This window comes from Scyliorhinus torazame, chromosome 2 (assembly GCF_047496885.1).
Source record: "Scyliorhinus torazame isolate Kashiwa2021f chromosome 2, sScyTor2.1, whole genome shotgun sequence".
In the NCBI taxonomy this organism is placed as follows: domain Eukaryota; kingdom Metazoa; phylum Chordata; class Chondrichthyes; order Carcharhiniformes; family Scyliorhinidae; genus Scyliorhinus; species Scyliorhinus torazame.
Genome location: NC_092708.1, coordinates 216,508,178 through 216,522,055, shown reverse-complemented (window position 1 = coordinate 216,522,055; position 13,878 = coordinate 216,508,178). Strand labels below are relative to the sequence as shown.

The 13,878-nt window shown below is 44.8% G+C and overlaps 1 protein-coding gene across 4 annotated transcripts in view; it reads right to left on the bottom strand.

The window, feature by feature from the left end:
- The window catches only part of fam117ba (family with sequence similarity 117 member Ba), a 395,823-nt gene that overhangs the window by 35,399 nt on the left and 346,546 nt on the right, over positions 1-13,878 (bottom strand). The window lies entirely within an intron of this gene.

Below are 13,878 nucleotides of genomic sequence, written 5' to 3'. Positions count from 1 at the left end.
GGGGTGGCACTGTTAGTCAAGGACAGTATTACGCTGGCAGAAAGAACGTTTGATGAGCACTCGTCTACTGAGGTAGTATGGGCTGAGGTGAGAAACAGGAAAGGTGAGGTCACCCTGTTAGGGGTTTTCTATAGGCCTCCGAAAAGTTCCAGAGATGTAGAGGAAAGGATTGCAAAGATGATTCTGGATAGGAGCGAAAGCAACAGGGTAGTTGTTATGGGGGACTTTAACTTTCCAAATATTGACTGGAAACGCTATACTTCCGAGTACTTTAGATGGGTCCGTTTTTGTCCAATGTGTGCAGGAGGGTTTCCTGACGCAGTATGCAGATAGGCCAACGAGAAGCGAGGCCATATTGGATTTGGTACTGGGTAATGAACCAGGACAGGTGTTAGATTTGGAGGTAGGTGAGCACTTTGGTGATAGTGACCACAATTCGATTAAGTTTACTTTAGTGATGGAAAGGGATAGGTATATACCGCAGGGCAAGAGTTATATCCGGGGGAAAGGCAATTATGATGCGATGAGGCAAGACTTAGGATGCATCGGATGGAGAGGAAAACTGCAGGGGATGGGCACAATGGAAATGTGGAGCTTGTTCAAGGAACAGCTACTGCGTGTCCTTGATAAGTATGTACATGTCAGGCAGGGAGGAAGTGGTCGCGCAAGGGAACCGTGGTTTACTAAAGCAGTCGAAACACTTGTCAAGAGGAAGAAGGAGGCTTATGTAAAGATGAGACATGAAGGTTCAGTTAGGGCGCTCGAGAGTTACAAGTTAGCTAGGAAGGACCTAGAGAGCTAAGAAGAGCCAGGAGGGGACATGAGAAGTCTTTGGCAGGTAGGATCAAGGATAACCCTAAAGCCTTCATTAGATATGTCCGGAATAAACGAATGACTAGGGTAAGAGTAGGGCCAGTCAAGGACAGTAGTGGGAAGTTGTGCGTGGAGTCCGAGGAGATAGGAGAGGTGCTAAATGAATATTTTTCGTCAGTATTCACACAGGAAAAAGACAATGTCGTCGAGGAGAATACTGAGATTCAGGGTACTAGACTAGAAGGGCTTGAGGTTCATAAGGAGGAGGTGTTAGCAATTCTGGAAAGTGTGAAAATAAATATGTCCCCTGGCCTGGATGGGATTTATCCTAGGATTCTCTGGGAAGCTAGGGAGGAGATTGCTGAGCCTTTGGCTTTGATCTTTCAGTCATCTTTGTCGACAGGAGTAGTGCCAGAAGACTGGAGGATAGCAAATGTTGTCCCCTTGTTCATGAAGGGGAGTAGAGACAACCCCGGTAACTATAGACCAGTGAGCCTTACTTCTGTTGTGGGCAAAATCTTGGAAAGGTTTATAAGAGATAGGATGTATAATCATCTGGAAAGGAATAATTTGATTAGAGATAGTCAACACGGTTTTGTGAAGGGTAGGTCGTGCCTCACAAACCTTATTAGTTCTTTGAGAAGGTGACCAAACAGGTGGATGAGGGTAAAGCAGTTGATGTGGTGTATATGGATTTCAGTAAAGCGTTTGATAAGGTTCCCCAAGGTAGGCTTTTGCAGAAAATACAGAGGCATGGGATTCAGGGTGATTTAACAGTTTGGATCACAAATTGGCTAGCTGAAGAAGACAAAAGGTGATGGTTGGTGGGAAATGTTCAGACAGGAATCCAGTTACTAGTGGTGTACCACAAGGATCTGTTTTGGGGTCACTGCTGTTTGTCATTTATAAAAATGACCTGGAGGAGGGCGGTAGAAGGATGGGTGAGTAAATTTGCAGATGACACTAAAGTCGGTGGAGTTGTGGACAGTGCGGAAGGATGTTACAGGTTACAGAGGGACATAGATAAGCTGCAGAGCTGGGCTGAGAGGTAGCAAATGGAGTTTAATGCAGAAAAGTGTGAGGTGATTCATTTTGGAAGGAATAACAGGATGACAGAGTACTGGGCTAATGGTAAGATTCTTGGTAGTATGGATGAGCAGAGAGATCTCGGTGTCCATGTACATAGATCCCTGAAAGTTGCCATCCAGGTTGAGAGGGCTGTTAAGAAGGTGTATGGTGTGTTAGCTTTTATTGGTAGAGGGGTTGAGTTTCGGAGCCATGAGGTCATGTTGCAGCTGTACAAAACTCTGGTGCGGCCGCATTTGGAGTATTGCGTGCAATTCTGGTTGCCGCATTATAGGAAGGATGTGGAAGAATTGGAAAGGGTGCAGAGGAAATTTACCAGAATGTTGCCTGGTATGGAGGGAAGATCTTATGAGGAAAGGCTGAGGGACTTGAGGCTGTTTCGTTAGAGAGAAGAAGGTTAAGAGGTGACTTAATTGAGGCATACAAGATGATCAGAGGATTAGATAGGGTGGACAGTGAGAGCCTTTTTCCTTGGATGGTGATGTCTAGCATGAGGGAACATAGCTTTAAATTGAGGGGAGGTATATATAGGACAGATGTCAGAGGTAGGTTCTTTACTCAGAGAGTAGTAAGGGCGTGGAATGCCCTGCCTGCAACAGTAGTGGACTAGCCAACATTAAGGGCATTCAAATGGTCATTGGATAGACATATGGACGATAAGGGAATAGTGTAGATGGGCTTTAGAGTGGTTTCACAGGTCGGCGCAACATCGAGGGCCTGTCATGTTCTATGTTCTAAATCAAAGCTTGGTTTCCAACATCAGTTTCAGCCTGTGGTAAATGTAAAGGTGATCTGATGGGAGATAATAAGGAGAGTGTACCTCAGATTAAAAAAGAAATCCAGGAGGGCAGAAAAGTGAAAAATGTCAAATGTTTTCGCTGTAATGAACTAGGCCATGTAAAGTCACAGTGTTGGTGGTTGAAGAAAAGCACTGGGAAGGCTGATGTGGTAAAACAGGATAAGACAGTGGGGTTTGTGAAAGTGGTAAAGGAAAGCCCAAGTGAAGCGAAGGAGGTGCAAAAGATTGTACAGTCTGATCAAAGAAGTGATTGATAAGAATGTGCCGGATCTCTTTAAAGAATTTACTTGTGTGGGTAAAGTTTACTCATGTGTATCAGGAGGAGCAGGTAAAGAAGTCACAATTTTAAGAGATATGGGAGCTAATCAATCTTTAATGGTAAGAGATGAGGAGTTATGTAGTTTGGGAAGAATGTTGCCAGAAAAGGTGGATAATATGTGGAATTCAGGGTGAGAGGAGTAGCGTTCCATTATATAAGGTAAGGTTGGAAAGTCCAGTGAAGAGTGGTGAAGTGGTAGTAGGAGTAATAGAGAAACTATCTTGTCCAGGAGTACAGTTTATCTTGGGTAATGATATAGCTGGATCGCAGGTGGGAGTGATGCCTACTGTGGTTGATAAACCTGTGGAAAATCAGACAACTGAAGTGTTGAAGGATGAATATCCTGGGATCTTTCCAGATTGTGTAGTAACAAGGTCGCAAAGTCACAGGTTAAGACAGGAGGAGAAATCAGAGTGAAGATAAAGGTGAAGTGCAATTATCAGAAATGATTTTTGATCAGATGGTTGAAAAAGAACAAGAACAGGTGGAGGATGAGGCGGATATTTTTAGCTCAGGAAAATTGGCGGAGTTACAACAAAAAGATATAGAAGTAAAACGGATGTATCAAAAAGCATACATGGAAGAGAAATCTGAGTGTATATCAGAGTGTTATTACCGTAAAAGTGATGTCTTGATGTGAAAATGGAGACCTTTACATATGCAGGCGGATGAAAAGTGGACAGAAGTTAATCAAGTAGTATTGCCGGTAGGGTATAGAAAGGGGGTGTTGCGAGTTGCACATGAGGTACCAGTGGGAGGTCATTTGGGAATAAGGAAAACTCAAGCTAAAATACAAAAACATTTTTATTGGCCTGGACTACATAGAGATGTAGTTACATTTTGTCAATCATGTCACACATGTCAAGTAATAGGGAAATCTCAAGCAGTGATAAAACCAGCACCCTTAATGCCCATTCCAGCATTTGAGGAACCTTTTACAAGGGTCCTACTTTATTGCGTAGGACCGCTTCCTAAAACAAAAAGTGGAAATCAATATCTTTTGACGATAATGGATGTGTTTACTAGGTTTCCAGAGGCCATTCCAGTACGTACAATTACAGCTAAAAAGGAGTTACTTCAATTCTTTACTAGATATGGACTATCCACAGAAATCTAATCGGATCAAGGATCGAATTTTACCTCAAGGTTATTCAAAGAAGTTATGGATAGCTTAGGAATGAAACAATTTAAATCAATTGCGTACCATCCAGAATTCCAGGGAGCGTCAGAAAGGTGGCATCAGACATTTAAGATAATGTTGAGGACTTATTGTCACGATTATCCAAAGGATTGGGATAAAGGAATTCCATTCGTACTGTTTGCAATTAGGGATGCACCGAATGAGTCAACCAAATTTAATCCTTTTGAACTAATTTTTGGTCAGGATGTAAGAGGACCACTTAAACTGATTAAGTTAAAAATTGGTGAGTGAGAAATCGGAAATTACATTATTGGATTAGGTGTCAAATTTTAGGGAATAATTAAATAGAGCAGGTGAATTGGCTAGACAACATTTAAAAGTTGCACAAAATGTGATGAAACGGGTAGCGGACAAGAAATCCAAAGTTCATAGTTTTGCCAGTGGAGATAAAGTTTTAGTGTTGTTACCAATGGTAGGTGAACCTTTAAAAGCTAGGTTTTGTGGATCTTATCAGATTGAAAGGAAATTAAGTGAGGTGAATTATGTGGTTAAAAACACTAGATAGAAGGAAGACTCACCGAGTGTGTCATGTGAATATGCTTAAACGGTACTTTGAAAGGAAAGGAGAAAAAGGGGGAGGTTTTAATGATTCTAACTCAAAGTGACGAACCAAATCCAGATGAGTGTGAATTTGACATACCTCGAATTAAATTGGAAAACGAGGATGTTCTTAAAAATTGGGATAAATTGTTGAGTTACCTTCCTGAGGATAAACAAACTGACCTGAAAGAATTATTAATATCACATGGGCAAGTTTGTGGAGATAAATTGGGAAGTACTAAAATTGGCTACACATGACGTAGATGTGGGAAATGTTGTTCCAATCAAACAACATCGAGAATTAACCCTTTAAAATTGGCACAGGTTAACAAAGAGATTGTGAGTATGCTTAAAAATGGCATAATTGAAGTGGGTTGCAGCCAACGGAGCTCACCCATAGTGATGGTACCTAAACCAGACAGTACCCAACGGTTGTGTGTGGATTATAGAAAGGTTAATGCAGTTGCAAGAACGGACTCTTATCCTATCCCACGTTTGGAGGATTGCATTGAGAAAGTGGGACAATCAGCTTTTATTTCCAAACTGGATTTACTTAAAGGTTACTGGCAGGTACCTTTATCCGAAAGGGCGAAGGAGATTTCAGCTTTTGTGACTCCAGATGGTATATACCAATTCAAAGTTATGCCATTTGGCTGAAAAACGCACCAGCCGCATTTCAACGGTTAACTAACAAAGTTGTTTCAGGATTATCCAATTGTGCAGTGTACATCAACGATCTGGTAATTTTCAGCCAGACATGGAAAGAATATTTAAAACATCTGATGGAGTTATTCGATCGACTACAGGAGGCGGGTTTGGTGATAAACCTAGCCAAAAGTGAATTTGGAAAAGCCCAAGTCACTTTCCTTGGCCATACAATCGAACAGGGTCAAATGGTCACACGAAATGTGGAACCAACAGTTATTGAGGAGTTTCCGTAACCCTCAAACCGAAGGGAAATAATGCGATTTCTTGGCCTGAGTGGATTTGATTGAACATTTGTGCAAATCTTTTGTAGCGTGATTGCTCCACTGATGGACTTGCTGAAGAAACGTCAACAATTTCAGTGGGCAGCAGACTTTCAACAGGCATTTAACTGCCTGCAAGCTGTGATAACCAATGCTCATGTGTTGGAGAATTACAAGGGACTCTGTGATCAGATTGAACTAAAGTATCTGACTTTAAAGAGAAATGCCGAAGTGTAGAGAAATGGAGAAATGACAGAGACTGTCAATCGAGGATTCCAGTTGGAGGAAGAATTTTTAAAAATTGACTACATTATTATATCTGTTTGCATGTGTTGTTTTTTTTTTTTAAACGAAAAAGTGTATTTACTGTGTGCATTTCTTAAAGGATGGTGAAAAATGAAACCATCTTGAAGTTGATGGTTTATTATTTTTTCTTGGGGGGAGGTGTCATGTGAGAGTACCTTTAAGAAATGGGTGTCTATAAATGGGTGTGTATATAAATATCTGTAGTGAGATTACCTTTAAGAAATGGGTGTTTACTACTGCAGTGATGTCAGAGAGTGGGTGGAGCTGGGCTGTCTGTCAGCTTTTTACTTTCATTTTTGGCTGTTTGCTGCAGGGTGTGTTTTAATTTTGTTTTCAGAGCTGGATAGCTGCAGTCACAGCCAGAAGGTATATGAATCTCTCTCTCTAATCTGAAGACTGTAAATCGATCCTGGTGATTTAAAACTATTAACAGTAGTGACTTTAACCTGATGTGCTTCTGGTAAAAGGTGCTTTAAGTCTTATGGATGTTAAAAGGAAAGCTTAAAGGATTACTTAGTGTTGTATTCTTTGGGGGTTGTATTTGAATTAATGGTTGCTACGATGTTCACTGTATGTTTAAAAAGGTTAACTTGAGTTCATAGAATAAACATTGTTTTGCTTTGAAAAATACTTTTCCATTTCTGCTGTACCACCCCTGTAGAGTGGGCCATGTGCTCCCCATACCACAATCTAGTAAAAGTTGTGGGTCAGGTGAACTCCATGATACACTTCGGGGTTCTCTGAACCCTGGCCCATATCATACTCGGGGCAACCCATCTAGCCTTGCCACCTTCCCTGATTGCATCCTTCCAATTACCTCCTTTACCTCCTGTTCCCCCACCAACCCCTCCACTGTGGCCGTCTTCCTCCTCCAGCCTCGGATACTCCAGGGAACTACCGCATTCCCTGATCTTCCCCCGGTGGCTCCGATCTGTACAAATTTTCATAGGACTCCTCAAATACCTTATTAATCTGGTCCTTGGCCACCACCAATTTCCCCATCCTATCCCGCACTTGGACAATTTCCCTCGCCGCCGTCTCCCTCCGAAGTTGGCCTGCCAGCATGCGCCCCATACGTGCCCGCCTAGGTGGCACACCGCCTTCCCTGTGAATAACCAATCAAAGTTAGCCTGACGGTCCCTCCTTCTGTCCAAAAGTGTTGGATCTGCATCCGCCGCGTACCTCCTGTACACCTCCAACATCTCCTCTAGAAGCCCTTGATGCTCTTCCCTCTCCTCTTTATCCACCTTGGCCTCAAACGATATTACTTTCCCCCCCTCACTACCGCCTTCAGGACCTCCCATACCACCGCCTGTGATACCTCTCCTGTACAGTTAAAGCCCCCATACTCCTCAATCCCAATCGTCTCACAAAAACTTTGGTCCTCCAGCAAATCCACTTTCATTCTCCACCCCGGTCTCTACATTACCCCCTTCTCCAGGACCATGTCCACTCAAAGTGGCGCGTGCTCTGCGATCACCATCGCTGAATTTGATCCCCTAACCCCCAGCAGTCATGCCTTCTCGCTAGGGTGCAAGAACCTCCACATGTCCACCCCTCCCATTTCGCTCAGATACCCAATCGGCACCTACCACCCCCCCCCCCCCCCCCCCCCCCCCTCAACCCCCACTGGACGGAACGAGCGTGGCTGTGACCTATCCATCATTGGTTCTTGCACCAAATTTGAATCCCCTCCCACTATTAGCTCATGCAAATTCAGGTCCGGAATAGCCCCAAGCACCTTCCTCACAAATCCTGCATCATCCAAGTTAGGATCATACACACTTGCCAATGCCACCACCTTCTCCATCTGGAACCTCACTCTCTTATCCACCAAAATCGCTACCACCCCCGCGCCCTACTGTCGAACCCGGAATGAGATACTTGGCTCACCCAGCCTTTCCGGAGCCTCATCTGGTCTTTCACCTTCAGATGAGTCTCCTGTAGCATGGCAACATCGGCCTTTAAGCTTTTCAGGTGCGCAAACACCCTGGAGCTCTTCACTGTTCCACCCCCCTAAAATCCTCGCATTCCAGGTAACTATCCTGACCCTCCTATCCGCCATCATCATAACTCCGGGCCGGCCCACTGTGCTTGGCTCACCCTGTCCTTTTGTTGCCATCGAACCCACCCCCTCCCCATTCCCAGAATCCCCCCATCCACTTCTTCTCAAAAGCACCTCATCCAGTATCGGTCCCTTCCCCCCCAATTTTCACACCCCCTCGTCCCATCAAAACCTGTTCGACCTGGTTCCGATGACCACAGCCGCCGTCGCCCCCCCCCGGCCACCACCACCACACTCCCATTCTCTAGCCAGGTTGAGTTTGCTAGTGTGGAGGCCCCAGCCCAGGACCCACTCCCCTATCCAATCCCAGGAAAACAAAGAAATCCCCTTCAAACAAACAAACCCAGTGCAAACACACAAACCCCAGAAAACCGTCATTGCAAAACATCCCACCTCCTACCTTACCCAAATAGGCAACTTCACCCCATTTAAAACATAACAGGAAATAAAAATAGAACTATATACAATCTTCCATCCCCCCTACCCTCAGTCCAAGACCAGTCCTGAGTCCCATTTCTCACTTCCGTCCCAGTCCTCCTGTCTTCACAAACGCCTCCACCGCTTTCACCGCCTCAAAGTAAAAGTCTTTGGCGTTGTAGGTCACCCTCAACTTAACTGGGTACACTATGCCAAACTGCACCCCACTGTTATACAGTGCCATCTTCACTCGGCCGAAGGCAGCCCGCTTCATCGCCAACTCCACTTATAAGTCCTGGTATATACTTTTACCAGCTCCAGCCCATTGCACCACCTGTTTCTGCTTTTCCCAACTCAAGACTTTCACCGTCACCTATGGAAACAAATAATCACCACTGTTGGTGGCTCATTCGCCTTTGGTTTAGGCCTCAATGACCAATGAGCCCGATTGAGTTTGTACCGGGAGGGACTTACCCCCTGCCCAACAGCTCTGTCAAAATCTTGGCAAAGTACTCGGTCGGCCTCGGGCCCTCCACCCCTTCAGGCAGGCCCATGATCCTCAGATTTTGCCACCTAGATCTGTTTTCCAGGTCCTCCACCTTCACTCGCAGACCTTTTTGGCCTCCACCACCCACTGCAACTCCTCACCCATCGAGGTGAGCTGAATGCTGTGTTGCGACAAGGCCTCCTCCACCCCTTCCAGTCTCTCATCCTGCTCCCGCACTTCAGCCGTGTCTTCGACGCCGCTGCCTTCCCCGGGACTAATTGCCTCCTCCACCAGCACTTTCATTGTCGCCATCATCTCCTTCCTCATCACCTCGCCATCATTTCTGCCATGAACAGTGCGGCCCCACTCAGTGACTCAGCCTCCACCAACTTTCCAGTTGCGGAGTTGACTCTTTCGTTCAACCTTGAACCTTCACTCGCCCCCTCCTTCACAGCGGCTTTCTTTGGGTTTTTCAACGTCCCTCCTCCTTCCTGCACTTATTGTTGAAAAATTAGGGCAGCACGGTGGAGCAGTGGGTTAGCACTGCGGCCTCACGGCGCCGAGGTCCCAGGTTCGATCCCGGCTCTGGGTCACTGTCCGTGTGGTCGAGTTTGCCGATTCTCCCCGTGTTTGCGTAGGTTTCGCCCCTACAATCCAAAAATGGGCAAGCTAGGTGGATTGGCCATGCTAAATTGCCCCTTAATTGGAAAAAATGAATTGGGTACTCTAACATTTTTTGTTTTTTTTATAAATTGTTGAAAAATTGCCCCTGGGAACGGGCATTAAATTCTCCTCGAGCAGGAGCCACCCAACGTGCAACTTCCTCCTATATGTCGCCACCGGAAGTCCCCACAATTACGGGATAATTAGATGTGCAGAAATAAATGAAAATATGTAGCTGCTGTGGGCTGACAAGCACCACCGATAAAGCCATGCTTACAGATCAACTGGTCATTCAACTAACTGTTCCTGTGGATCCTTGCCACATGTGCAATATTGTTGCGGAGTTTCGTATATCCTGCAAATCAAGGTTTTAAAATTCCCTGAGACACATCATAAGACACTATATAAATGCAAATTCTTCCCTTCTAATTCCTACAATCAACATTATCTTCCCTTTTAAAAGGGAACTTCCATGTACAAATATTGCCAAACTATCATCCTAGGGAGCATGGAGCAAGAGCAGGATAAAACCACAATGGATATCATTTTTTAGAAAAGATTGCAAATGGTATGGGATTTTTACCAACTCTCCTACCCAACTCTCCAAACCGACTCCAAAGATGTGCAGATTAGGTGCATTAGCTGTACTAAAATTGCCCTTTAGGGTTCAAAGATGTGCAGGTTAGGTGGGGTTACAGGGATAGGGTGGGTGGGTGGGCCTCGGTGGGGTGCTTTTACAGTGGGTCGGTGTAAAATCAATGGGCCAAATGGCCTCCTTCTGCACTGTAGGGATCCTATGAAATCTAAGGCTGCACAAGGTCTCGTTTGGGCTACAGTTTCCTTTTCTGACGGACAGAAAACAGCATTGGGATTCAAGTAATTGGAACACCCTAATAACGCATACACATTAATCTGCTTTTGAGCCAGCTGCTTTATGTTCCAAACTGGAACAATATAAAGAATAGAAGCATGCATAAACTGAAAAACAATACATGTTACAATGCAATAACATTGCTGGTATATCATAATTCAATTATTGAAGAGAGGATCATGGCACCAATAAATAAAGTGTATATTTGATAATGAAAGCTTTTAAGAAGCTTTCCTACAAATAGAAATTATATAATATGGATTGGTGGAATCCTACATTACAAGCCTCATTAAGAAACTGAAACACTTTCATCTTAAGCTGCCCAATAAGATAGTGGCAAGACAAGATTCTTCACACTGACGCTGTTTTTAAAAAAATCTGATGTGACGAGCATAGATTTTCTCCTCATGGAGGTACCAATACAATGTTCAGGTCATTTAATGCGATTACATGATCAACTAAATCTAAAGATTCTTTTTGCAATGCTGACAACTGGGAAGTGACCTCATGGTGGACAGCAAACAAGATAGATAAAAAGAGTGCTTAATAGTGGCTCAAAATACACATCCATAAGTGGGAACAATTGTTCAGGATGAGATTATGGCAAAACAAAACCATACAATTACCCCCTACTGAGGTCATATTGCTGATGTTGAACGCAAATGTTAGCTGAGGAAATCTTGCCTGAAAAATCGAGATCCTCAAGTGGTATACCCAGGATCCACTGTTCACTATGGATGCTCAATTCTAGGAAAAGATCAATCTCGTCAGTCATCAAAAAAACTCACTGGCTGCCTTTTAAAAAATTTTGAATGACCAATTATCTAAATTAACACGACAAACGGTACAGATCAGCACCTGAAGGCAAGCATCTGTATATGGGCCAGTTGATAGAAGATCAGACTTTTTTCAAAGTAAATCAGCAATTATGTCCAGGAAACGCTTTCAGGTACATGCGTTTGTGAGGCGGCAGGTGAGGGAATTTCCACTACTCCCGGCACAGGGGATTCAAGATAGGGTGATTTCGGGTGCATGGGTCAGGGAGGGAAATATACAAGGAGATGAAAGAGGGGGAGGCTTTGGTAGAGGAGCTGAAGGGTAAATGGGAGGAGGAGTTTGGGGAGGAGGTTGAGGAGGGGCTATGGGCTGACGCCCTAAGTAGGGTTAATTCCTCTTCCTCGTGTGCCAGGCTTAGCCTGATACAAATTAAGGTGGTTCATAGAGCGCATATGACAGGGGTGAGGCTGAGCGGGTTCTTTGGGGTGGAGGACAGATGTGGGAGGTGCTCAGGAAGTCCGGCGAACCATGTCCATATGTTTTGGTCATGTCCTGCACTGGAGGGGTGTGGCGGGAACAGTATCGAAGGTGGTGAAAGTCCGGGTCAAGCCAAGCTGGGGGGCTAGCACTATTTGGAGTAGTGGATGAGCCGGGAGTGCAGGAGGCGAAAGAGGCCAGTATTCTGGCCCTTGCGTCCCTAGTAGCCCGGCAAAGGATCTTGCTAATGTGGAAGGACGCAAAGCTCCCAGCGTGGAGGCCTGGATAAATGATATGGCTGGGTTTATCAAGTTGGAAAGGATAAAGTTTGCCTTGAGAGGGTCTGCGCAGGGGTTCTACAGGCGGTGGCAACCGTTCTTAGATCATCTTGCGGAGCGTTAGATGAAGATCGGACAGCAGCAGCAACCGGGGGGGGGGGGGGGGGGGGGGGAGAGAGAGACACATCGTTCGTGGGCGGGGGGAGGGGGGGGTTTCTCTGGGGGGCATTTGAGCAAGAATACACATGAATGATCCGGAAACTGACATGTACGGGAAGAATCCAATGTACAAAGTTCAGTATCGTATTGACTTGCCATGTTCATGTCTTGCCACGCGAGTTCTTTTTCTTTTCTTTGTAACGGGGGGGGGGGGTTTGTTTGTAAGGTGGAAAATATTGTTGAAAAATTCTTAATAAAAACATAACATTTTTTAAAAATCAGGACAAGGAGGAACGTCGGGTATCGCTTTATGCAGGTGACCTACTTTTATATATTACAGACCAAACTCCCTCCATTGACGGCATAATGAAGACACTTAATACGTTTGGCTTCTTCTCTGGCTATAAATCTAGGCAAGAGTGAATGTTTTCCGGTCTCGCCCTCGGGAGACGAGTCCATTTAGGCAAGTTGCCTTTCCACCTCTCTGTGCAAGTTTTCGTTACTCGAGTGTCAGGGTAGTGCACAATTGGATCACACTTCACAAATTGAACCTGATCAATAATGTTAAAATGGATCTCCAGAGGTTGGAACAACCTTCCTCTAGCTTTGGCGGGTAGGATTCAAACAGTAAAAATGAATTCTCAGGGCGGCACATTGGCCCAGTGGTTAGCACTGCTGCTTTATGGCACTGAAGACCCGGGTTCGATCCCGGCCTCCTGTCCATGTGGAGTTTGCACATTCTCCCTGTGTCTGCGTTGGTCTCACCCCACAACCCAAAAATATGTGCAGGGTAGGAGGATTGGTCACGCTAAACTGCCCATTAATTGAAAAAATAAAGAATTGGGTACTCTTTTGAAAAAAAATAAAATTTAAATGTTTTAAATGAACAATGTCTCTCCATTTTTCTGCACAAATCCTTTTTTTATTAAGGTTAATAAATTTATATCTGCTTTTATTTGGGCAGGTAAGAATCTAGAGCGCTTCAGCAGGATCTTGAGGGGGGGGGGGGGAAGAGGGGGGTTTCTCTGGGGCGCATTTGAGCAAGAAAACACATGAAGGATCTGGAAACTGACATGTACAGGAAGAATCCAATGTACAAAGTTTTGTATCTTATTGACTTGCCATGTTCATGTCTTGCCACGCGAGTTCTTGTTCTTTTCTTTGTTACGGGGGGGGGGGTTTGTTTGTAAGGTGGAAAATATTGTTATTGAAAAATTCTTAATAAAAACATTTTTTTTTTTTTAAAAAGGAGTTGAGCCGGCGACATGCCAGTGGACAGTGGGGTCGCCCTGTATGCAAGCAGCGCGAGGTAGATGTCAGAAGCAGAATCCGCGGCCTTGCAGACGAGCTGTTTCACAATGTGCACCCCTTTTTCAACCATCCCATTGGACTGCGGATAGTGTGGGCTGGAAGTGACATGTTTGAAATGGTATGACTTGGCAAACAGACCACTCGTGGCTGGTGAAGCACAGGCCATTGTCACTCATGACAGTGAGTGGGATACCATGCCTGGAGAACGTCTCCTTACAGGCCTTGATGAGATGTGAAGTCTGAGAGCTTCACGACTTCAGGGTAATTGGAGAAATAGTCAATAATCAACACGTAGTCACGACCATTCGCACAAAAGAGGTCAATGTCAACCTTGGACCACA